The 24,954-nt window shown below is 36.6% G+C and overlaps 1 protein-coding gene across 4 annotated transcripts in view; it reads right to left on the bottom strand.

The window, feature by feature from the left end:
* The window catches only part of ADD3 (adducin 3), a 122,465-nt gene that overhangs the window by 63,443 nt on the left and 34,068 nt on the right, over positions 1 to 24,954 (bottom strand). Inside the window, exon 1 of one of the 4 annotated variants that reach the window (XM_089898155.1) lies at positions 7,912 to 8,126. The exons of the other annotated variants lie outside the window; for them this stretch is intronic. The gene's annotated coding sequence lies outside the window, so the exon portion shown is untranslated. Of the gene's footprint in view, positions 1 to 7,911; positions 8,127 to 24,954 lie in introns of those variants that run through there. 4 annotated transcript variants of the gene reach the window in all.

The following is a 24,954-nucleotide window of genomic DNA, read 5'->3' as shown; positions in this document are numbered from 1 at the left end:
AGCATACTTAATAAACCTGTCCTTTATCACATGGTTTTACTTTAAATAAAAGTATTACAGATCCATTAATACAAAAAGGAAATCAAAATTGTCACTAGTTAACAGCTTAACAGTGGTTCGTATAATTTAAGCTAGAGGAACCCTACAATCTACTAGCAAACCATACAGTTTTGTACCATGTGCTTTTGCTTCCACGCTAATCTTTTGATTTGCATGCTAAGAAAAGAAATTCAAAAGCCATTTATATCCTTTCTTGGAACAATGCTTGTTCTTACACTGCACTAACCAATGACTTAGAAATAATTAAGACCAATTATCTTGAAGCCAGTCCAACTGCAATCTGCTACCGTATCATCATGAAAGGAGGCTTAAGAATGCCCTAGGTTAACACAAAGGTCAGTAAACAAAGACTTGGTCAACCTGGCACAGATATACCACACCCTATGAGCTCAAAGCCTTAATGGTTATCAAGCATAAAGCATGGTTGATTCAATGGGAGGGGCTAGGAAAAAAAAGAAAAACACAACTGATCACAAGCATTGTGTTTGTAAGGCACCTAAATGCTCAAGTTCGCTGGACGAGAAAGATGCTGATACATACGTGGTTGGAAAATTTGGCTAATCTGATGAAAGGTGAAAAGAATGCCATGTTAAATTGCTGAGAATAGACCACCCATTTTGATCAAGTTACTATTGATGTGAAAATGCCGCAAAGTTAAAATTTAAGATATGTTTCCACATCAAAGTACACATAAGTAACAAATCTCCCATTTTTATGGAGAGTATTATGAAGATCATTTACAACGCACACTATATGACAGCCTGAGTGAAAAAAATCTAAAACAGAAAAATTAAAGTAGGATTACTTATATTATGTGACTTCTTTATTCTAAAGATTCCTTTGCCAGGTTCTTTTAAATAGTAATCTCCCCCGCATTTAATATATTATATTAGGATACAGCCAATTTTTTAGAGCACATATTTTACATAAAGCAAGCACTATCTGTACTTTATATTCATGAATTCACACATATAATACCTAAGCTCTGACAAAAAAGAAAATAAAGACCTCCTGCAAAATGTTTGAACTAAGAGGTTTAATCCTAGTGTAGGAGTTTCGCAGTGAAACATGTATCTTTGGACAGTGTGTAAGTAACTTCCTCAAAATATTGAGAGAAAAGGGAAAAACAAAACCTTATGAGAACTGCTCTTGAGCCTTTGAGAAGGGAGGTGACTAGAGCAGAATAAAAACTGGGTGGAAGAGGAAAAAGGAGGAGCTAAGACAGTAGATGAAGAGACAACTATGGAGCCAAGAGATAAGGAGGATCATGTAACTGTCGCAGCAGTCTGAGGCCGGCACACCCACATGGAGCTATGCGGCTTATTTCAAGGGGGTGGAACACTGAGCAAGTGAACAATTTTGGTTTTGTTTAACTGAAAGGTTGAGCAATCCTACAAATGGGAGAAGGAAAAAGGGGTGTTTTTCTAATATAGAAAAAGGTAGGATATAATAAATGGCTATCATTTTTAAAACTATTAAAAGAAAAAGAGAAGTAACTACCTTATATATGAAAATAAAAAATTGAGACCTTTGAGGAAAAACACTATAAAGTCCATGTAAATCCAGGGCCACGTCATTTATTGATTGTCACGATAAAGCTTTTTATCCTGTGGACTACACCATCCTTCAGACAACAAGATGCCGGCAAAGTATACTGATGAGAATTTGGGGGGATGTGGATCAGTGTAGTTTTTCTTCAATCCAACTTTTGATTTGGCAGCTTACAGAAACAATTCTCAATGGCTGAGTTTTAAAAACTTACTCCAAGATAAGCAGGACTGTGACTCCAGTGGGCTATTTCCAAGTTGCCAAGCCATTAATCTAAAACAGCTCTCAAGTCCTTTAAACTGATTCCTGCTGGTCCAATATAATAAATGACATGATGTTTTAAATAAAAAGGGGAGAGGGAGGGGAAAAAGAAGGTCCAAACGGTACCTTTGGAGTTGCTGTTAAGTTAAAAAAAAAAAAAAAAAAAAAAAACTGGAAGTGGGAAGCAATAAGATAATACACATTTACTGCTATATTTTTCAATCATGTGGCTACAAATTACAGAACGGATTTTGGATAGGCCTTCTACCACAAGCAAATTACTCTCTTCAATTTAAAGTTTAACAGCTATTCATTACATTTGCTACACTCTCAGAAATGAAAGCTGAAAACAACCCCCATAAGAGATATTTCAAGCTTTTTGCAGATGATTTACTCCATTAATCACATCTCTTCGTTCGTCTAGGCATCAATGAACACCTTCCTACAGGAATCGGAAAAGGGATACTGTATAGTCAAGTGTTTGCCTTTGTCATGACACAAAAGATGTACCTGATAAACCAGTTAAGCCATCAGTGCACCCAGACCAGTGTTTTTAGTACAGTCAGAACAGAGCTACCAGCTGCAGCTTTAGCATTCTGACTCGGTTGAACAACAAAAATTTGTAGATAGGGCTCAAAGGAGCAAACCTCTCTCAATATAAAGTCATTACATAGATCATACCACTATTAAGAAATACTCATGGAAATACACTTTTATTTCAATAATTTCAAAAAAACTAGGCATTTAATTACATCACAAAGCAATACAAACAGCTTAAAACTTATGAAAGAATTCCTAATCATAGTCAATCAATTTACCAGGGTAAATTGGATCAAAGGGAAAAAGTAGAAGTTGCCTAGTCTTCTGAAAATGGTGTTATGAAGAAAAAACTGCTAAATTAGAAATCAGGTTTTCTTCAAGTCACAACTTACAGGGGTAGACAGAAATAGAGTTCTTTCCAGAAAGTAGGGAGTTGTTATTAGACCGCCCTGCCACCACCCTCCCCTCAGAAGTCAGAATCCTGAAGGGTAATACCCTCAGTTAAAAGGTAGACCAAAACAACAACAACAACAAAAAAAAACAATCTGTCCACAAACAGAGGGAATTAAAAACACACACACACACACAACCACCAAAAAGCCTTATCTGTCTTCTCCAGAGCACTGAGTGGGAAAAGAAAAACCTCTCCTGAGAATCTGTAACAACAGATCTATCCTCCCAAGAGCTCGGGATTTGAATTTACACACCATCATGGGCCATAAAACCCCACGCCAAGAGAATAACCTGAAATGGTCTTACACCCCCCACCAGACACCTGGCGAAAAGGAAGCAGATATATTTGGAGAAAGGTGCTCTCAAAAGTGGGCCACCTAAGGATTCCCACAGATAAAATCCTGCCAAGTTCAAAATTCAGAATTACAAAGCACATGCGTAAACGAACCACATTAAACAAAAGTCAGCAGAAACAACAGAATAGAATTTGACACCTCCCCCATGCCCAGAACTGCAGACAATAGAATACTGAGACATAGACTGTAAAATGAGTATTTTTACCATGTTCAAAATCCTTAAAGATAGAATTAGAAGCATGAGAAAGAAAAAAGTTGTTATAAAGACCAATAGATTTGAAAAACTACTGAATAATTGAAAAAAACGTAATGAATGGAATAAACAGTAGACTAGACCCAAGTGGAAAGAGAATAAGCTGGAATACAGATTTGAAAAAACTAGCCAGACTGAAGCACAGAGAGACGGAATATGTAAAAGAGAGGCTAAGAAACATAGAAAATAAAGAAGCCCAACGTACTGGAATTCCTAAAGAGGAAATAGGACAGAGGTAATGTTCGAGGAGATCATGCCTAGAAGTTTTCCACAGCTGTCCAGAGACAAATCATCTGAAGGACTGACAATTAGATTTGCAGTGGATGTCAAAAGAAAAACTAAATATATGTCATGAGACAGAAATAATATTTACAAAGCGCTGAGAGAAGATAACTGTCAGTCTAGAACTGCATATCGAACAAAACTATCAAGAGTAAGTAAAATAAAACACTGTCTCACTAAAGTGTTCGATAAGCTCATTAAAGGAACTTTCAAAGGATTAATTTCAGAAAGAAATTAAAACTGGAAGGAAGAGCTGAGATGGAAGAAGGAGTGAGGGAGGAAACTGGTAAACAAGTGAGTAATTTCAAAAATGTTATATAAAACAATTCCAACAACAAATGTAGGGGGTTAAAAACAAGAACTAAAACCCCATCACATAAGATTGGAATGGAGAATAAGAGTTAAACTGTTTTAAGATCCTTATATTGGTCAGAAGGGGAGAGCTATTACCTTTGTCTAGAATATTTTCAAAACCACTAAAACCAGTACTAATAAAACATGACACCCTAATTCTGCCTATTAGTAAAAGATCTGAACAGGCAATTCACAAAAGAGAGTATCTAAATGACCAACAAATACATAAAGAAGTGCCCAACATCATTAGTCATCAGGGAAATACAAATTAGAATCATAATGAGATACTGCTATCTACCAATAAGGTTAAAATGAAAACAAACACAATAGGCTGTTAATATCAAGTATTGCCAAGGATGTGGAGCATCTGGGACTCCTGAACACTACAAGTCCTTGTGCAATTAGTACAGATATTTTAGAAAATTGTTTGGCATTATCTACAAAAGCTGGACACACACCTGCCCTGTAATCCAGCCACTCCTCTCCCAGGAACAGATTCAACAGAAAAACATACATAGGAACACCAAAAACAACACAAAAATGTTCATGGCAGAATTGTTTTTAATAGCTAAAAACTGGAAGCGATCTGAATGGCCATCAACAAAATGGGTAGATTATTGTATGTTCATGTAATGGAATACACACAATGAGAATGAACTATTGTTACATGCAACAACATGGGGAAAAAAATGTTGAGCAAAAGAAGCCAGATACAAAAGAGTAGACAGTGAGTGATTCCATTTATACAAAACTCAGAAGGAAGCAACGCTAAGCTATGGTACGTCAGGATTACAGCTACCTTGCAGGGAGGAGGAAACGCCTGAGAAGGCGTATCAGGGTGTTCCTGGTGTTCCGTTTCTTGATCTAGGTGAGGTTACACAGGGTTCACTTTGTGTATATTCACCAAGCTGTAGTATCTTATGATTTGTGCATTTTTCTATGTTATGTTTAACTTATACTTGAAAAAATTAAAACAATTTAAAAGAGAGAAAAGCCTCCTCTCTGTAGCAAAAAAAGCATATACAAATATTGAATCATTATGCTGTATACCTAAAACTAACACAGTGTTGTATGTCAATTATATCTCAATAAAATAAATAAATATATATATTTTTAAAAAGCAAACAGTTCATCCTTCATTATTCCAGTCTATTTGCTATGGTAGATCTCCATACAAATGGATATTCCTTATTTCTCTACAAGCACCTGGATTTCATCTGTGTATTACAGCAACTATGTGCATTACAGGAAGTTTACTCTGTGTGAAGTATAGCACCAATTTGCTTCACTCCTTATAAAAATACTTCTTGAAGATGCTCTCATTCTGTGTTCCCAAAGGAAGGCTTAACTCCAGTCAATTCTCTCACTTAGACTTCCCCAAGGCCAACTAGCAGTAAGAGAAAAAGAAGACAATCCTTTTCTGCAATGTCCTACTCCAATAAAAGTGAGTGTCACTGAATAAGTCAATCCATTAGCCCCTACCACCAGTCCACTACCTACACTGTCAGGAGGCCATCAGCCTTACCTGTGTCTACTTTGGCTGTAGTTTGTGGCTCTGCTGGATGGGCCTAACCATCTGGAACACTGTGGCTTCCTCCTTCTAAATCAAAAAGCTCAACTGGCTTACCTTCTTTTCATCTTTCATATGATATAGTGGGTGTTTGGAGAAATAGCCATTAACATAATGAGAGAGACAGCTGCACTTTGTTCTAGCAGAGAACTCATGCTCCAAAAATGTAAAATACACCTGAAGGGACCTTTAAGGTCATCTAGTCCAATTCTCTCTTTTCACCTGTGAGAATTCAGGGCCCTAAGGCTGCTACCTAAGGTCACACAGAGTACTCATCTCCTGACTTCAGGCCAGTACTCTTTCCACTCTTACCATAAAAGTTAAAGTTGCCATTAAGGAAAGAATGCTCAAATTGGAATCCTCTTTCCTATGGAACTTGTTGATTGTCATTCTGCTGAATCATCAATGAACCATTCCATCCCAACTGAGATGAGATACTGAAAAACATTTCCAAGCTATCTGTTTAATGTCAAAAAATGAATTTGCACTGTTGAGAGCAACTTATCAGTGTAACAGACATTAGAATATAAATCCCAAAGAAGGAAGGAGCTCTGGGTAATTAGCATTGTTCCAGTGGCAATCAAAGATTTTTAGGATGGTAAGATGAAAGGTGTAATATCCTGAGGTTGTTCTGAGGCTTTAAGAGAGAATAAAGTGGTAGAATAGTTACAATACAGAGCAAGTATTTAGTTCTTTGTAAAGGAATTATCTGGTTTATAAAAGAAATAGAACTGCTTCAATTATAGCATGAAAACTTCTAAATGTTCTTGGGACCTTCTTTAAAAAATTTATTCAGTCTTTGCAGCACACATATTCCATATTTAATTCACTCTCTGCCTCTAACCCAGTATTTTACTAATGTTCACATTCTAATCTGGGCATATATCCAACCCCTTGCTCCATGCAACACTGGAATAAACTTTAATATATTAGGAAATTAGAAAAATGAACAGGAGGGAAAGCAAATATATTTTCACACAAAGTACAGGATACAGCTGTGATCTGTCAAGCTTACGGGACTATCTCCTTAGCTAACAGTAAAGTTATAGGACTCTCCTTAGCTGAACAGGAAGTAGCAATCTAAAAAGTATAAATATTCCCAAGCCCCAATTCTATTCCCTTCCCTTCACATATTCAGCACACACTCACCCTTTGACCAGGCCTGTGTTGAACACATCCATTCAAATAGCCTTGATGAAGTGTCAGTAGTCTATGGATGACAAGTATTTTTGAGAGTCCACAAGAATAACCTTTAACCATGACGTCCCCAAATAAAAAACCTATGTTGGTTGTACTCCTCTGAGGAAAGAGGTTGTAGTAAGAATGACAAAACCAGCCTTGGCTCTTAAGAAATTCATATTTGTATGAATGATCTTTAGTTTCCCATTTCTGAAAGTTGTTTCCATGGCATCAAAATATAACTTAAAAAAATAGAATTTCCTTTCATATCCTTTGCAGGACACTATGTAAGCTCACAAACAAGACACCTAACCCAGGTCCAGGGCAACAGAGGTGGAAAGGGAGCATTTCATAGTGGAGCTAACATGTGATTATAATATATACAATGTTTATGAGACTTATAAATTATATATATTTGATTTATAAACTATAATTTAAAAGGATAAGAGTTAGCCAAGCAAAGAAGCAGTGAGAGAGCGTTCTAGGCACTAGCAGCAGCATGAGCAAAAGCAACGGTATATCTGGGACCAATGATAATTTAGCTGTAGTACAACAGATCCTTCCTATAGCTCCACTTGATTTTTTTTTAGTTAATTTTATTGGAGTATAGTTGCTTTACAATGTTGTGTTAGTTTCTACTGTACAGCAAAATGAAATAGCCATACATATACATATATCCCCTCCCTTTTGGACTTCCTTCCCATTCAGGTCACCACAGTGCATTAAGTAGAGTTCCCTGTGCTATACAGTATGCTCTCATTAGTTATCTATTTTATACATAGCTGCACTTTAGAATGGGTTTGATACTGAAAAAGTCAGTTAGCTGGATACTTGGATGCTGATTAGAGGTGCTCAGGTGAATCAACAGGGGATCATATTCCAAATGGTAATTCTGCGTATATAAATAAGACAGGCTCAAAACAAAGGAAATAGGGATATGCTCAAATGGGTGTGCTTAGAGAAGGGAGGAAGCGGTGAGCATTTTAACCAAGAAAACACTATAGAATTACTTTCAAAAGAATACCCCTTTTAATTGCTTGATTTTCCCAGCTTACCTTTTAAATCAACAGGAGGAGAGCACACCAGTGTTGCCACAATCCTTACAAAGTGTTATCACCATGGGCCTGACACACAAAAACAGAGCTCACTCTCAAACAGGAAGTCAAACAGGAAGTCACCATCTTGTCAATTAGATGGTACACATTAGAAATGAAAAGATCAGCTGTATGGAAAAAGCAATAAAAAAAACATGTGGAATGGAGAGAAGGAACTCTTTCTGAGATTTTGCCCTCTGCCACCACAGGCTCCACAATTTATGAACAGCTGGGAAATTTCCTTTTCACAGGAAAAGGATGACTTCTTAGTTCACATTAAAGTGGAAATGACAAAAACTGACTGTATCACACAGAAAAAAAGGTGTTTCCTGAAGAAAGGAGACAGAGCACAGCCTTTATTAAAACACACACATGCATGCACACACACACACACACACACACACACACACGAGAAGCAAAATACATGAATACAGCAAGCAGAAAAAAATCTTTTTCAAGAGAAAAAGGAGAAAGCAACTAAACCATGGAAATGTTTCACATGGTAGGAGTTAGCCTTAGTGGGATAATCATTTTGCCCCAGTGGGTTATCTCAAGAGCAAATAGGCTTAAGGGGAATGATAAGAACCTATTTGCACTTTATATTCATGCAGGGATTTTTATATATATTAAAAAAAATAAATGTCTAGTTTCAGTTTTTCTTCCACACACACACACAAAAAGGATCCATGTTTTATCACTAACTTATCACAAGTTCTTATAGTTCAGATTGTTTCAAAGAATTGATGCTTAAATGGTTTGTTCTTTAAATAAATTACACTAATTCTTAAGCATATTCTTTCATTCAGCAAAAAGTATTCTCTGAGTGCCTACCCTGCACTAGATACCAGTTTACATGTTTGAGACACAGTGGAGTACAAGCTTCCTGCCCTCTCTGAACTTAAACTAGTCACAACTGTGAAGGATATATTTTAAAAATTGCTTTGTCTAGTTTTGTTGTACTGAATAGTAGCAGTGATTTTAAAACTTTACTGCAAAACAGAATCACATGAGGAGATTTTAAAAATCCCAGGCTGCATCCCATTCCATTTAAATCAGAATCTTGGGGGTGAGACCCAAACATCAGTATTTTTTTAAGCTTCCTAGATGACTTCAAAGAAAAGTCATATTTGAGTACCAGTGAACTGGCACATCAGTTCTCATTGAAGAAATGAAGATAAAAATAAAGAATCCCTAGAAATAGATTCCTCTATGTTCTTCTCCCAATCCTACCAACCCAAAGTAAGAAGATTCATTGGGCGTACAGGACAATTTTCTTAGTGGGGAGGTGAGATTTACTTGCTATCCACATCAGCAACTCCCCCACCCCTCACCCTAGTCAAAATACAATTCCTGCGGTGGGGGGGGCTACCAAGCTTGCCTTTTCTGCCTTCTGCTAGGACATCTGGGATAAGTGGGGACAAAAGAGTCATCTTGGAATATGCTGACACGCATGAAGCATATAGAGGTGCTTCTATAATATGATAATCATAAGAACTTAATTGTTTAAAAAATTCTGCTTATTGGATCATTTTCTTAAATCTTAGGATCAAAAAGTCACACTGAGGTTCAAATTAGCAAGAAGGGGTTAGGCACCATTAACTCAAGTATATGTTTGATAAAACAAAATAATCCAAAATCAAGATGTTTTGGTTCTCAATGGGAAGAATACAGGTAAAATCATTAGGAAATGCCCAAATCCAAAGGTAGGTATTATTAATAATGTTGTGGAATTAAAGGGAACAAAAGACAGACAAAATTAAAGTCCTTTATAAAGCAAAATATAGTCCCTTTTTCATATTTCTATATGTTTATTTAAAAAGCAATTTAAATTAACTAGTAAGAGCAAAATGGAACTAAATTTTTCACCATGAAAGGTCATTCCCTGCACTTAAATATCTCATAAAAGCTGATTTATAAAATTCTGAAGAGTTCCCATTCTAGACCTGCACAGATCTTTCTAGAGAATATACTTGATGATATCTTAAAAGTTCCATCTAGAAAGTCTGTCATCACCTAGTTTACAAACCCTTGTGCTCCTCCAGTTCACTATATCCATCAGACTTTACAGCCAAATCCTTCAGGCATGTCACTGATCCCTTCCTGGTTGTTTTCATTTCACGTGTGAGTCACAGGCATTTCTCAATATTTATACCATGTGTTGTAATATCCACCACACTCAGTTTTTAGTATACATCTTTTCTCTTCGAAGTAAATATTCTAAATGCTTTAAGCATGTCCCATTAGTATGTCCCAAGAATGTACTTGGTAATAGTCCATGATTTAAAAATAGCTATTGGAAAAGTAACATCATACACAGACACCACAAAAATCACCATTTCTAAGATGGTAGAACCATTCATTATAGTATATTGCCTGTTAACCAAACAATATATTTAATCTCTTTTGACATGTTTATGTACAAAGTTCAACCGACGTTACACAGAATACATTCCAAGTTGAAGACATCTTTCTTTAATCTGTGAGTAGAGAGATAAAGAGGTCTAGTGGCAAAAAACAAAGACACCTTTTGGTTAAGTAAAAATGCTTTCCTACATCTTTTCAAAGGAAGAAGTTTCCAGAGCAAGCTATTAGGGAAAATTACTGGCAATTATTTTTGGCTACATAACAACAATGTAATACACAGAGAAAGGTTAGTTGTCACATAATAACCAATTAGAAAAGTGTTGGGTGGGATGGGGTAGTGAAGGGGAGAGCTAGGGGTGTAAGGGAAGAATATGCAAGTATCACAGATTTCTTAAGAGTCTGTGTCACTGAGTGTCTACCCTCACCCCACCTCTTATCAATAAAGGCATCAAAGGATTTTGCCACCAAAGAAACTCTTGAGGAAATCATTGGAAATAACCTATTAACCACTGTTAATAACCTAGTGTTTCCTTATAACACTGACCACAGGAATCCAAACAACTTTCTAATAAAGACATGGGTCTGGAAAGAACCAAAATAATCTGATTATAATTCTATCTTCCCATTAGTATCGCCACTGTCCAAACAGTCCTTTTGGAAGCTGAAGAAAACCAATCAAAAGAAAGAGTTCTCCATTTGTTCTAGATACATGATGAGGGTACCTCTGAGGAAGGTGAGCTATAAAGTAACTTCATCAAGTTTCACTTGGGAGGGGTTGGAGGGTTGGATTTTAAATTTATGCCAGTGTTTTAAATTCAACACTTTTGTGAATCTATTCAGTGTTGACTGGATGAAAAATCTGATTTGTCCATTTCCCATTGCCTCTGTTAACTCTTGGTCAGAACAAATTAACACCCTAAACCACAAAGTGCATTTTTCACTTTCTATACCAAATCCTGGAATTATTTTGCAAAAAATTATATTTCTTCCCAAAGCATAAGGAAAGGTATTCTCCTACTTCTAAAAATTGTATCTACTATTGTTTGTGAGGGGGGAAAAATCCTCAACTTCAGCTGGGCTGTAACCTTCAAAATAATTTTAATTCCCAATATAAAAGGAGGTCAAGACTAATTTTTTTTTTTTTTTTTCGGTACGCGGGCCTCTCACTGTTGTTGCCTCTCCCGTTGCGGAGCACAGGCCCCGGACGCGCAGGCCCAGCGGCCATGGCCCACGGGCCCAGCCGCTCCGCGGCATGCGGGATCCTCCCGGACCGGGACACGAACCCGCGTCCCCCGCATCGGTAGGAGGGCTCTCAACCACTGCGCCACCAGGGAAGCCCCCGAGACTAATTTTTTTAAACCTTGCTAGGTCTCACCTGTACTTTCCTGCTTTTTATAAGTATTACTGTTTGTGCCTGAAATTGATTATTAAAGGAAACAGCTGATTAGAAAACATACCACTCAATCCAGGAACAGAAAGTCTGGAAATGCAAAATGGAAGTCACTCTGGTATGCAATTTATTCATGGAACTAATTATTTGAGGCTCATCAGAACCCTTTTGAATTATGTCAGCTCAAGGATTAAGGCTTTCCCTCCAGGTCTAAGCCTTGGAACAGAGGGAGGGTGACAGTTATGCAGCTAGTCATCTCATTAAGAACATTTGGGGTTGTGATGTGATTTTTGGATTAATGTCTTTGTTGATGTATAAAAACCTGTTTGCAATTCAACAGCCTTCCGGTCATAAGCTCGTATGCTACCACAGGCACTATAATAGTCTGCATGTTTAGCTAGGCCAAAAGATTTCTTAGTGGTTAGCTTGGATTTACAATAAGTGTTCCATTTTACCATTACTGTCTAATTCCATTAAGAAAATTGGTATGATGAGCTTTTATGTCATCTAATAAAACATACTGTGCAAAGAAAGTCTAGATTGCAAAAAGATTACATAGCCCCTTTTATGCATAGTGCCTTCTAGTTTACAATACACTTTCATATCTATTGTTTCATTTTATGCTCAAAACAACTCTAAAATTATACCTCCATTACACAGATGAAAATCTATCAAGGACACAGAGTTAATAAATAGCATGATTAGGACTGGAATCCAAGTCTTCTGATGCCTGCCTCTTTATTCTTAGGCATACTTTAGAAACTTAAACTTTCAGCATATCAGTTTTTTAAATTAAGGTTTCCTTAGACTTACAATATGAAAAATCAAGTAAAAATAATAAGTTATTAACATTGTAAATATTTATAAAGACTTGAACCTTAGATAATCCCATCACCCCAATAATTTATATTGTGAAATTTTTTCAGTTTTGTTTTATTGTGATAAAATACACGTAACATATAATTAACCCTCCTAACCATTTTTAAGTGTACAGTTCACTGGTATTAAATACATTCATAATGTTATGCAACCATCACTACCATCCATCTCCATAGCTCTTTTTGTCTTATAAAACTGAAACTCTATACCAATTAAGAAATAACTTCTCGAGCTTCCCTGGTGGCGCAGTGGTTGAGAGTCCGCCTGCCGATGCAGGGGACACAGGTTCGTGACCCGGTCCGGGAAGATCTCACATGCCGCGGAGCGGCTGGGCCCGTGAGCCATGGCCGCTGGGGCTGCGCGTCCGGAGCCTGTGCTCCGCAACGGGAGAGGCCACAACAGTGAGAGGCCCTCGTACCGCAAAAAAAAAAAAAAAAAAAAAACTTCTCATTTCCCCTCCCCAACCCCTGGTAACCACCATTCTACTTTCTGTCACTTCAAGTGAAAATTGTAGAATCTCATATAAGTGGCGTCATAGAGTACTGGCCTTTTTTTGACTGGCTTATTTCACTTAGCATAATGTCCTTAAGGTTCATCCATGTTATAGCATATGTCAGAATTTTCTTCCTTTTAAAGGGTGAATAATAGTCTATTGTAAGAATATGCCATATTATGTTTATCCATTCATCCACTGATGGACACTTAGGGGCAAACCAGATTTTTGATTGACTCTGCCAAATATGGAACACTGTACTCAGCACTTAGCCCAAAAAACATGTATTTTAAAGCAAAGTAACGTTCAGGAAGTACCACATGTAGTATCTCTGAAATTAAGGGTAAGAGTGATAAGCAGCTGAGTGGTCTATGTAAAGACACTGATTTATCACTATTTTCTACATCCACACAATGCCAAAATAATTCAGAACACTTGGGCAAGAAGTTCAACAGTTCAATCAAATACTGTGAATACATCTGCCTGGATGTTTTTATCACTACAGCTTTCTACTGTTTCTTGTCTTTCTGGTATTTTTTCCAGTTTGACATCATGTCAATCAAGGAAGATTTCAGCAGCATTTTAACAATTAATACTATTGGGAACTCACTAGATGCTAAGCACTTTACTTGGATTTCATTAAAGAATGAGAAAATTAGCTCCTAAAGACTGGCTTTCTTCAAAGTTTTGTCACAAGTTGGGTGGCAGTTCCAGAATATGAATCTAGGACCTCTAACTCTAAATCCAGTGCTCCATCCATTACACACAAATAATATTAGCATTATCTGATAGTGCTAAAATATTTTGTGACTAAGAGTTACAGCTCTTACATTTTATACTACATTCTTGAGTTCTGAAAATGTATTATTATAAAAACCATACTCATATTTACATACCATTCCCCAGAAATAAATTTAATCACAGTTTCTGAGGTTTCCTTTCATACATTTTCTCAGCATATAGAAACAGAAACATTCTTGTTCACACTTTTTTTAAAGAAAACCTCATATTATATTGTATATTCTGTTCTACACCTTAGTTTTTAAATTAATAATTATGTAATGGACATTATATTCTAAATCAGTATAAACAGAATGATGCCATTCTTTAATAGTTACGGTGAATGATTATGCCATCGTCATCCCCCATTTTCAGGTTTTTTGTTTTTGTTTTTTTAATCATAACCAACTCTGCAGTAACAGACATCCTTGTACATATAACTTTGCACACGTTTTGGAAGTAAAATGTAAGGTAAATTCCTAGAAATGTCATTGATGGGTCAAGGGTTAGGGACATTTAACCTCTGATAAATATTGACAAATAACCTTTCATGAAATTTGGACTTATTAACAGTCTCATCACCACTGTATACATTAGAATTAAAGTTTCACTCATAATTTCTGTTCCAGGGGAATCTTACTCATTTCTTTACTCAGTGAAAACATTAATGCTCAAGGAAAAGGAATCAGTGGTTCTATTAACTTTCCTGCAAGATTAGACTACTAATTATCAGTGAAGGTTCCATTTGCTGTTTTTAAGTTAAAAAAAAATCAAGCTAAAAAAACAAATAATTCAAGTACATTCTGTGATATAAACTTTGCTACTTTAAATTTGTAGAAAAAGAATAGTCTTGGTATTAGACCATAGCACTTGATTCTAATAGAGTATTACTAGAAATGCTGACATAAAATACATCTAAACACCCAACAGTGACCTTATAAAATCCAGATAGACATTTTCTAATAGTAATAACCAAAAAGATAATATATTAAGGAGTGCTCACTGAAAAGTGAAAAGCTTTCATATACCATATTATTTGCCATAAAAAAGAAATATTCACATTAAGTCCAAACAGAAACTGGCATTATTTAAATTCACCTACCTTAAAGGGAATCTAAAAGCATCCTTTTTATTACTATTGAACTAAATGGGAAAATGTAGAAAGACGACTAATGGTAAATTGTTGAGTTTAGTTTTCCCCCTTCTGCTATGATCTTATGCTCTCAGCCATCTGGATTGTATTTACTGTCCTATTGGGAAGCTATATTTGCTCACTAACAAAAGTAAAAGCTCTATCTTTCCTATTGTGTTTGCACAGTTATTCCCATATGCCAGGCCAGGTATTCTGCCCACCTCAGAATGGATTCTTTAAGGCCTCATGATTATTTATTAATGCAACAGAATATGCTATACTTCCTTACAATATTGTTGTTTCTGCACTACAGTTGAACAACGGTTTCTCTAAGCTGTAAGGAAATTCCTTTGTCCTACTCCACCTTCTCCAGCAACCCTGTCACTGTAAGGGCCTTAGTGCCTGTGACAGTTAATTTTATGTGTCAGCTTGACTGGCCACAGATGTCCAGATTAAATGTTATTTCTGGGCGTGCCTGTGAGGGTGTTTCTGGATGAGATTAGTATTTTAATCGGTGGATTTAGTAGACTGCCCTCCCCAATGTGGATGGGCATCATCCAATCCTGTGAAGGCCTGAATAGAACAAAAGGTGGAGGAAGGAGGAACTCGCTTCTCTTTCTGCCTTATTGTTTGAGCTGGGACATCTCATCTCACCTCCTGCACTCAGACTGAGATTTACAGCATGGGCTACCCTGAGAATTTTAAAATTAAAAATTAACTTATTTTTAAAATAACTATACTTCAAGAACACTGCTCCTGCCATAAAATTCCATTCCCCAACACCCCTCTGTCTGTTCTCTGTATTTATGACTCTGTTTCTGTTTTATCTTTGTTCATTTGTTTTGTTTTTTAGAGTCCACATATAAGTGAAATCATTGGTATTTGTCTTTCTCTGTTTGACTTATTTCACTTAGCATAATACCCTCTAGGTCCAACCATGTTGCTACAAAGGCAAGATTTCATTCATTTTTATGGCTGAGTAATATTCCATTATATAAACATTATATATATATGTGTGTGTGTATGTGTGTGTGTGTGTGTGTGTGTATATATATATATCAATATACCAATCACATCTTCTTTATCCATTCATCTATTGATGGGCACTTAGGCTTCTTCCATATTGGCTATTGTAAATAATGCTGCAATGAACATAGGGCTGTATATATATTTTGGAATTAGTGTCTTCATTTTCTTTGGGTCTTTACCCAGGATTCCACTGTCTTTAGGATGACAAATACTTCATCTCAGTGGTCATAATTTGTGACCTATGGACAAGCGTTATGACATATGGTAAATATTACTTCAGAATCATAACGGATCTCAGCAGTGCTTGGATACAAACTCCATAAAACAAATGAAAAAAGGGACACATTATCCTGGATTATGACAGTATTTCAGGTTTTACTCTTTTCCAATTTTAAACCAATATTTTCAAATGAGTATTTTATAATGCTTCATCAAGCGTTATATGTATGAAGTTCTGGAAGCACAAACATAAAAATATATGATTCTTACTGTCAAGAAGCCAATGGTCTAATAGGCCAGAAGACACAATAATACAAAATGATAAATTCCCGCATAAGGTCTCCCATAGGATATACTCAAACTATGAAGTCTAATTTCTATAACCATAAGTTTCCTTTTTCTACTAAGTATTTAGCAAATTTTCTTATAAAAGATACATAAGAATATGTTCTCTAATTCTCATTCCTTCCAAACCAGAAAAATCAATCCTTCCTTTGAACTACCACAGCTGTTGAGCTGTACCTTCTCACCACTTTGTACTTTATACCATAATTACTTAAGTACACAGCATGTCCTCTCCAAGCGACTTGATATTCCTTGAGGAAAGGATCTATTTCTGATTTATCTTTGTATCCTGTTTAAAATATTTTAAAGAATTAAAATATTTATTGAATGAAGAATTCAGAACCCCATGAAATAATTTGAAAAAAAATCTTAGTTTCAAGGGATTAATGTAGCTTTTAAAATTTCCCCTAGTCTACTCTTGAGAGAACTTATTCAGGGGAAAAATGTGGCTTCCAACGGTGATATTTTTCCCCCCCTCAAAGAAAGGTAGGTTCTTTTCACCCTGTCATTCTTCCCAGGCTATTCATCCTTGGTTGAAACATAAAAATAAAAAATCGGACTAATTTAACCATAAAAAGAGTAACAGCAAATGGGTAAGTAAAATATCTAAACACACTCAAATATAACTTACACAGTAAAGGTAGAAAGTCATAAGGAAAGACTAGCTATACTTTAAAAATAGGGTTGTTAGAAAATACTAAGGTGGGGGATCAATTTCTTTACATGATAATGTTATAGCTTTCTCTGAAAACATTAATTCAGATACAGTTGAAAATAAATCCTCCTTCTTTCAAAAATATACATGCACAGATTTGAAAAGTTTCTACTGCATGATTTTAAAATATCAAAAAACTTGATGAATATATTAATCTTATTTTTTTTCGTGCTTAAAGTTATTTCAGGAAAAAAAAATTCATCTGGATTTAAAGGCTAAGACAACCTCAAGTAAAGTTACAGTTACTACAAGAGCAGAAAGTGATGTCCACCTGTAAAGAGCAAGCAGATTGACTAAAAACTGAACTGGCCCAACAATCATACAGACCAAGGTCTCCAGCACACAACTGAAGTGCAAACAAAATTACTATGTCCTCCCTAGGCTATTCCACAGCCTGGAAATAAGTTTTTTAAATCAACATTCTTGACCACTGAACCAGGATCAATCATTACTGGCCCAGTGCATGTAATTTGCCGAAAAGCTTAAATACATAATAATTCATGAAAAACAAAATAAAAAGTGACCCATTAAAACTCTGAAGTAAAAAAAAATGCATTCTACTTTTTTTTCTCAAAGTTTTAATAACTAGTTTAGATCAAAATTAATTTAAATTTTCTTTGGTAGGTATACAATTTTAGACAAAGAACAAAATCAAGTTGTTTTACCATTAGTGGAAACCTTCTTATGAAATAACCGGATGATGGAAATTGTTGAAGAAGTACTTATTTGTAATTACCAGGATAATTAGATTTTCCTGAGTTTAAGACATGAAAAAATTGATGGAAAAAAATTACCAGACAAAATAAGTTATGAGTAAGATTATTATTAATATTGTATTACTGTGTTAAATCTAAATTAAAATCCACATTACATGTAATTCCAGAATATTCCCTGACTAATAATAGCATTATTTTAATTGAAATGAATTATTTTTTCTCCTTTTAAAACATGAGGTTTTTCTGTAAAAATATTTGTAGGATTATTTCTCACATAGGATTTCTCTTATAGGATTATTTTATTTATAGGATTTTTTTCTAGTTCACCTAACATATATTCCTAAACACCTCCAAGTCACTTGGGCAAGACCGAATTTGACAAACACGTTGCCATGAACAAGCAAAACACTTTTGTACTAGCCAAACCTCCTGAATGCCTGGGCTCTTTGTAACCTTCTGGCTCTGCCTGCCTCCCGAGATGATAGTTATTTTAATATAGTTGTGTTTTTAATCACCTTATTCTTCTTAATGTTAATGTGGTTTCTAGTTCGCCCACAGAATAGGCAACTGTTTTCTAATTATGACAAGCTCTGATACAAACAATAATGCCTTTAAGAAACAACGTTGTTCGAAAACTACGACAGAATTCCTTACCTACAATTATCTAATCACAAAGTATATTTTCAAAAAGAATGAGGCCTCCTTTTGCAACATATAAAGTCATAAAATCTTCGAGGAGAAGATTTTTCTAAGATAAGGAATTTAATACAGGGCTCATGGATCCCAAGAGCTTCCATGGATAAACTTCAGAAAAATTAATTTGGATTCTCTCAAATTAAATACAAAATTATATGTGTACTTTTCTGGGGAGAGTCCATAGCTTTCATCAGATTCTCAAAGTAGCCTGTGACCTCAGAAGAGTTTAGGAAGCGATCTAACTAGATTGGGAGTTTTAAGTATGGTTTCTTTGGTACATGCCTATCAGCTGTGAGGTTATCTATCACGAGTAACTTCTTGCTGATTTAAGTACTCAAGTTTGTGAAATATTTGCTTTTTGAAATATATAATGGAGCAGACCTAAAATTATCTTTATATTAACATAACTCTCATTTACTTGCATTTCTTATATGATAGAGAGAGTCAGAGCAATGAATTTGCCCATAATTCTGAACACACTTGTAGAAATGTGCTGTGCATGTGAACATCCTACGTTACACATAATCCTGCAGAAAAAAGCTTGAGAATATCTGATTTGAAGCAATGTCCTCATTTTATAGATGAAGAAACTTAGGCTCAGAGATTTTAAGTGATTTGTTCAAAGTCACAGAGGAGTCCTGGTACTTGTACCTATGTAACCTCAAGTAGGGCTGGGATTAGAACGGATCCCTACAACGGTACTTTTTAGTCTGGATTGTAGCTATAAAAAGAATGACTTTAGACCTTGGTATCTAACAAAGTTCCATCCTGGGCATACTTCTTTCACTCTCACCTTCACCTTGGACAACCTCATCTGCCTCCCATGACTTCAACTATCACTCTCCTCTCTCACTCACAAATCTCTATTCCCAGTCCTGTCAAACTCCTTGCTTGCGCTCCAGATCTATATGTCTAACTGCTCACTTTATATCTCCTACTGCTGTCCAACTCTCAACCTTCACATGTTGAAAAATCAAACTCCTATTTCCCACACATCCTTCTACAGAGACAGAAGAGATCTTTGCCACAGTTTTCTTTCTCTATGCCAGAAACCCCAGAGCTTCTTTAACTGGACCATTACCTCCTACCTCTGGGTAATAACCAACTCCCTTTGATTTTACCATTTTTCCTCTCAAGGCTTTTCCTCTCTCTCCTTCTCTATCCCTGAGACTGCTGATGTATTTCAGGCACTCGTTCTCTCTCTCCTGGAATACTGTAATAATTTCTCTGCCTTCAGACTTTCATTCCTCAATCTACTTTCAATATTGCTGCCAACATGAGATTTTTTAACCAATCTGACCACATCACTCCTTTTCCCATAAATTCTTCAATGGCTCCCCATTTTCCAAAGAATAAAGTCCAAATTCCTTAACATGGTAAGTAAATTTCTCCATGATATAATCTTTGCCATAAATTACTATCTGCTTTATACTGCAATGAAATAATGAGTACTTAAATTTGCAGTTAACTCCTAATTATGGACAACCATTAAAAAATTACTGTAGAAGTATACATATATACTATATATGTGTGCTATATAATGCTGCCAGTGTGAATTTGTTCAATCATGTTTCAGGTAAGCTGGCCCATTAATCACCTCTCAATCTTGGCAAAAGTGTTACATGATCTATCTTCACTAGGTAGAGAAAAAAGCTATATCACATTTTCCCACTGAGTGTATTCTCATCCAAAGCTCACTCAAACAAGCATCGCTGGCAATGTCTAACATCTCTTTATAAGATAAAGGTTGGAAATCTGTGAAAATATTAACTTCCCTAGTGATTTACCTAAAACCACCATTAGTATTTGTGGTGGGCAGCCTCTAAAATGGCCCCCAATGAGTTCACCCTCCTGGTGTGTAGTATAGTCCACTCTCACACTGTATTATGATTGGCCTGAGAAAGCAATAATAGCATATGACAAGTGATGGTACGCCTGCAAGATTAGGTTATAAAAAGGCTGTGGCTTCCATCTTAGATCCTCCCTGCCCCCACTTACACCCCACCCATTCATTCTGGGGGAAGCCAGCTGCCATGTCTTAAGGACACTCAGACAGCCCTGTGGCAAGACTCACGTGGCAAGGAACTGAGGCTCCAGGCTTGAGGAACTCAGGTGTGCCAACAACCAAGTGCATGAGGCTGGAAGGAGATTCTCCAGCCCCAGACAAGTCTTGAGATGGCTGAAGTCCCAGCCAGCAGCCTGACCGCAACCTCAAGAAAGAGCCTGAGACAGAACCACCCAGCTAAGCTGTTCTTGAATTCCTGACCCACAGAAACCATGCAATAATAAATGTTGTCTTGAACTGCTAAGTTTTGAGGCGATTTGTTACATGGCAGTAGGTAACTAACATATAGTATTTTGGGTTTTGCTTATTTTAACATCAGAGAGTGCTCATGTATGCTTTCCTCTTGGAAGCAATGAGGCACACAAATTCTTTACCCATCTCTAATATTTTACCAGAAATTCCTTAAAGCAGCATTTGTCAAACTTGAATAATACACCAACTTTTAAAGGAAAAAACCCAAACACTAAAAAAACAGAACCAAACATGTGACCTTATGATTTTGTCCCATAATGACTAGAAGAATGTATAACTTTCAGCCTCAAAACATACAATAGGGAATGTTGAGTAAATCAATATATAAATAACTCTGGCCATATTTTATCTTCTAATAATAACTTTACTAATTTTATTGATTTTATAAAAATGATTCATGCACAATGTTAAAATTAAAAACTACTAAAACATTTCTGAAAAATTGATAAAAATCACAAATCTAACAACTCAGAGATAAATTACTGTTAACATTTTGGTAAACATCCTTCAAGCACACATAAGGACATCTATCTCTTCTTATACACATACACATTCATATATTCAGTTTTACATACTATATATGCTACCCTGAAACCTAGCAGTCTCATTTGTTGTGACATTTTTCTAAGCAAATAAAGATCATCATTGTTAACAGCAGCACTGTATTCCAATGTCATATGTACTTATCAAAAGTTATTTGAGGGCTTCCCTGGTGGTGCAGTGGTTGAGAGGCCGCCTGCCGATGCAGGGGACACGGGTTCGTGCCCGGGTCTGGGAAGATCCCTCATGCCGCAGAGCGGCTAGGCCTGTGAGCCATGGCCGCTGAGCCTGCACGTCCGGAGCCTGTGCTCCACAAGGGGAGAGGCCACAACAGTGAGAGGCCCACGTACCGCAAAAGAAAAAAAAAAAAGTTATTTGATCAGTTCTTTTCAAACAAATTCAGGTTTTTTTCCAATTTTTCACTATTTTACAGATATAATTTTCATCCGTATGCATACAACTTTTTACATGTTTCGTCTGCTCCTGAATTCTTTGGAGTAGGATTTAGTCAAAGAGCATAAAACATTTTAACACACACACAAACCTTCAGAAAGGGTACATCAAGACCATGTGCTTTTAAAGAGCATCTAGAGTACAGCAGCTATCTTTCACATCTGTTTTAAAACAACACTTAATAATGGGACAGTTTGTAAGGGCTGCATAATATTCCAGTAGTACTTAATGACTAGGGGCAAATGATAAGCAAATGTTTTAATAAACAAGATACAAAATTGTTTTTACACTGCTGTCCCAGGTTTGAACACTAGTTCTTAAAAGCTACTATGGGTTCCTTCATTGTCTCTCTCTTCCCTCACTTACTGGTCAGTTGCAAAAGATCCAAGATCCAGTGTGGGATCCAAAGGCCCTGAGGGATGGAGCCACTGTTTGGATGGGCCTGGATCTCAGAACCACCCCTCTCCCCATTTACATTGAACTACACATAGTGAAAAGTAAACCACTGCATTAAGTCACTGAATTTTGGAGATGTTTATAAGCATCGATAGCCTACTGTAATATATTAGGCTCTTTCTGTGGGATGATTTATTCCTGGTTTTTATTTACTAACTTGTATCTGTAGTTCCTAAACATTTTACAATGGGCTTGTATTATTTTTACAGTCAGAAACAAACATTATTTAAAAAAATAAAATACACACATGCACACAATATATGCTATGATATGGCAGCAATTTCTCTGGATTTACATAATTTTTAAATCACCAAAAACATTATGATTTTAAAAATAAATATTATATGTCATTAATCTCTTAAGAAGCTGAACTATGTGGCTAGTTACTATCTCAGTATGCCACAAAATTTCCCTTCATGCCAGTGTCAAAGAGCAGCAGAAGCCCTGCAGCAAGACGGAAACAGTGGTCAAGTGATTTGTAAATGGCTGGCTATATGACTATGACCTTGGGAAAGTCTGGGAAACATTCCACTTCCTACCATGTCAAGTGAGAAAGCTGAACTAGATGACCTTTAACATCTACGAACAGTTCCTGGCACGTAGCATTTTCTTACTTTCTTATGATGCACCTAGTGCTCCTATAACTCTCCGTCCCCCAGAAACCCACCTGCTCGTTCTCAGAACTCAGTACCTGGCCATTTCTGGAAAGCAAAAAGCACTAGTCCAATTAACCATGGGCCAGGAAGGGACTGAGATAACAAAAGAATCTGTCTTGTTCGCAGCTAAAGCAACAGTTGCTTGAAGAGGGATAATTTGATTCTCCTTACCTAAATTCTCACTCCAGCAGGCTAGTCGTGACACTACTTTTGATTGCTGGGCAATGACCTGCACACCCCTCTATGAAACACTATCCTTCTGCCTTAAAATGCCAAAATGAATTTAGAAGATCACATATATGACAGTACCACAGAGAGTGGGAATCATCTATTTAAAAGCTGAAATGAATGGTAACTACACTTATGGTGATCACCTTGTAGTATATTCAGATGTCAAATTATAATGCTGTACACCTGAAACATATAAAAAAAGAAATATAGGTCTTTCTGGAAAGGACAAGGAGTATGGAGTTGAAGCAGCACAGGTGATCTGAAGCTGCTCACGAATTTCGTGAAGTCTATGGTAGAAGTTAAGAATGACAAGGCTGTCCCTGAAGCTTGAAGCCTGGACATGGCAGTGCAAGCTGAGGCCCCTGTGCCAGTGCTACAGAGCCCTTCCCTAGCAGTGAAAGTAACACCAATCTCCTTGGACACACCCAGTGGCAATTGCCTAACAAGTCATTCCTACAGCTATTACTACACCTCTATGGAATTACCTTTTGTTGCACACACAGTCACGCTTCCCAGCATGGCCCAACCCTGGAGGCTGGGCAGGATCCACTCCCGGCAACCAGCTCACAGACCCAGAAGCTCAATCCCACCTCTCAACGATGAACTTTTTTGCCTTTTCTCAAGCAGGGGCAAAGCACCTTTCTTATTAATCTCTCTAAACCATAAAGGACCCTGTTGATGCTGCATATACATGACTCAGGAAGGCTACTTACATGACTTTGCCTAAAGACTTTCTGGTAGAGCCTATGCTGAGGAGCAGTGCGAGCTTTCTATGGGTGGAGCCTTCTCTGGGGTAAGCCTTCTCTAGCCAGGGGGTTTTAACGTTCCCCTGAAATAAAGAGTCTGACCCCATTTTTGATTGACTAATTTTTCCTCCCAGTTTTATTGAGTTATAATTCTTATTTTAAAAACCTGCACATAACTAATGAATACAATTAGATGAATGTGGATGTATGTATATACTCATTTTCCCCATAGCCAAGGCCTTGTTCTTTCTTTGTTCCTTTTCCTTCTTTTAGGTTGGGGTTCTGTTTTACCTTGCTGTTGTTGATTCATTTATATTTTTGAATTCTTTTTTTTTATACAGCAGGTTCTTCTTCTTCTTATTATTATTATTTATTTTTGGTACGTGGGCCTCTCACTATTGTGGCCTCTCCTGTTGCGGAGCACAGGCTCCGGACGCGCAGGCTCAGCGGCCATGGCTCACGGGCCTAGTCGCTCCGCGGCATGTTGGATCTTCCCAGACTGGGGCACAAACCCATGTCTCCTGCATCGGCAGGCGGACTCTCCACCACTGCGCCACCAGGGAAGCCCTCTTATTATCTATTTTATACATATTAGTGTATATGTCAATCCCAATCTCCCAATTCATCCCACTACCACCACCCCCTATATTTTTATTTTTTTCTAATAAATCTTTTATTTTTCTAATTTTATTTTATTCTTTATACTTTGTTATTGGTCTGCTCCTTTTGACTTGTTCCCGCCCCCCCCCCTTTTTTTTCTTTTTTCTGTTGTGGTTTTGTTTTACCTTGTTGCAGTTGTTTCAATTATATTTTTATTTTTCCTAATATATATATATATATATATTTT

Source organism: Delphinapterus leucas, chromosome 16, assembly GCF_059928025.1.
Source record: "Delphinapterus leucas isolate spDelLeu-1000000601 "Yukka" chromosome 16, BTC_Dleu_Yukka2, whole genome shotgun sequence".
Lineage (NCBI taxonomy): Eukaryota > Metazoa > Chordata > Mammalia > Artiodactyla > Monodontidae > Delphinapterus > Delphinapterus leucas.
Note: the sequence above shows the minus strand (reverse complement) of the source record. Positions and strands in the feature narration are given on the sequence as shown.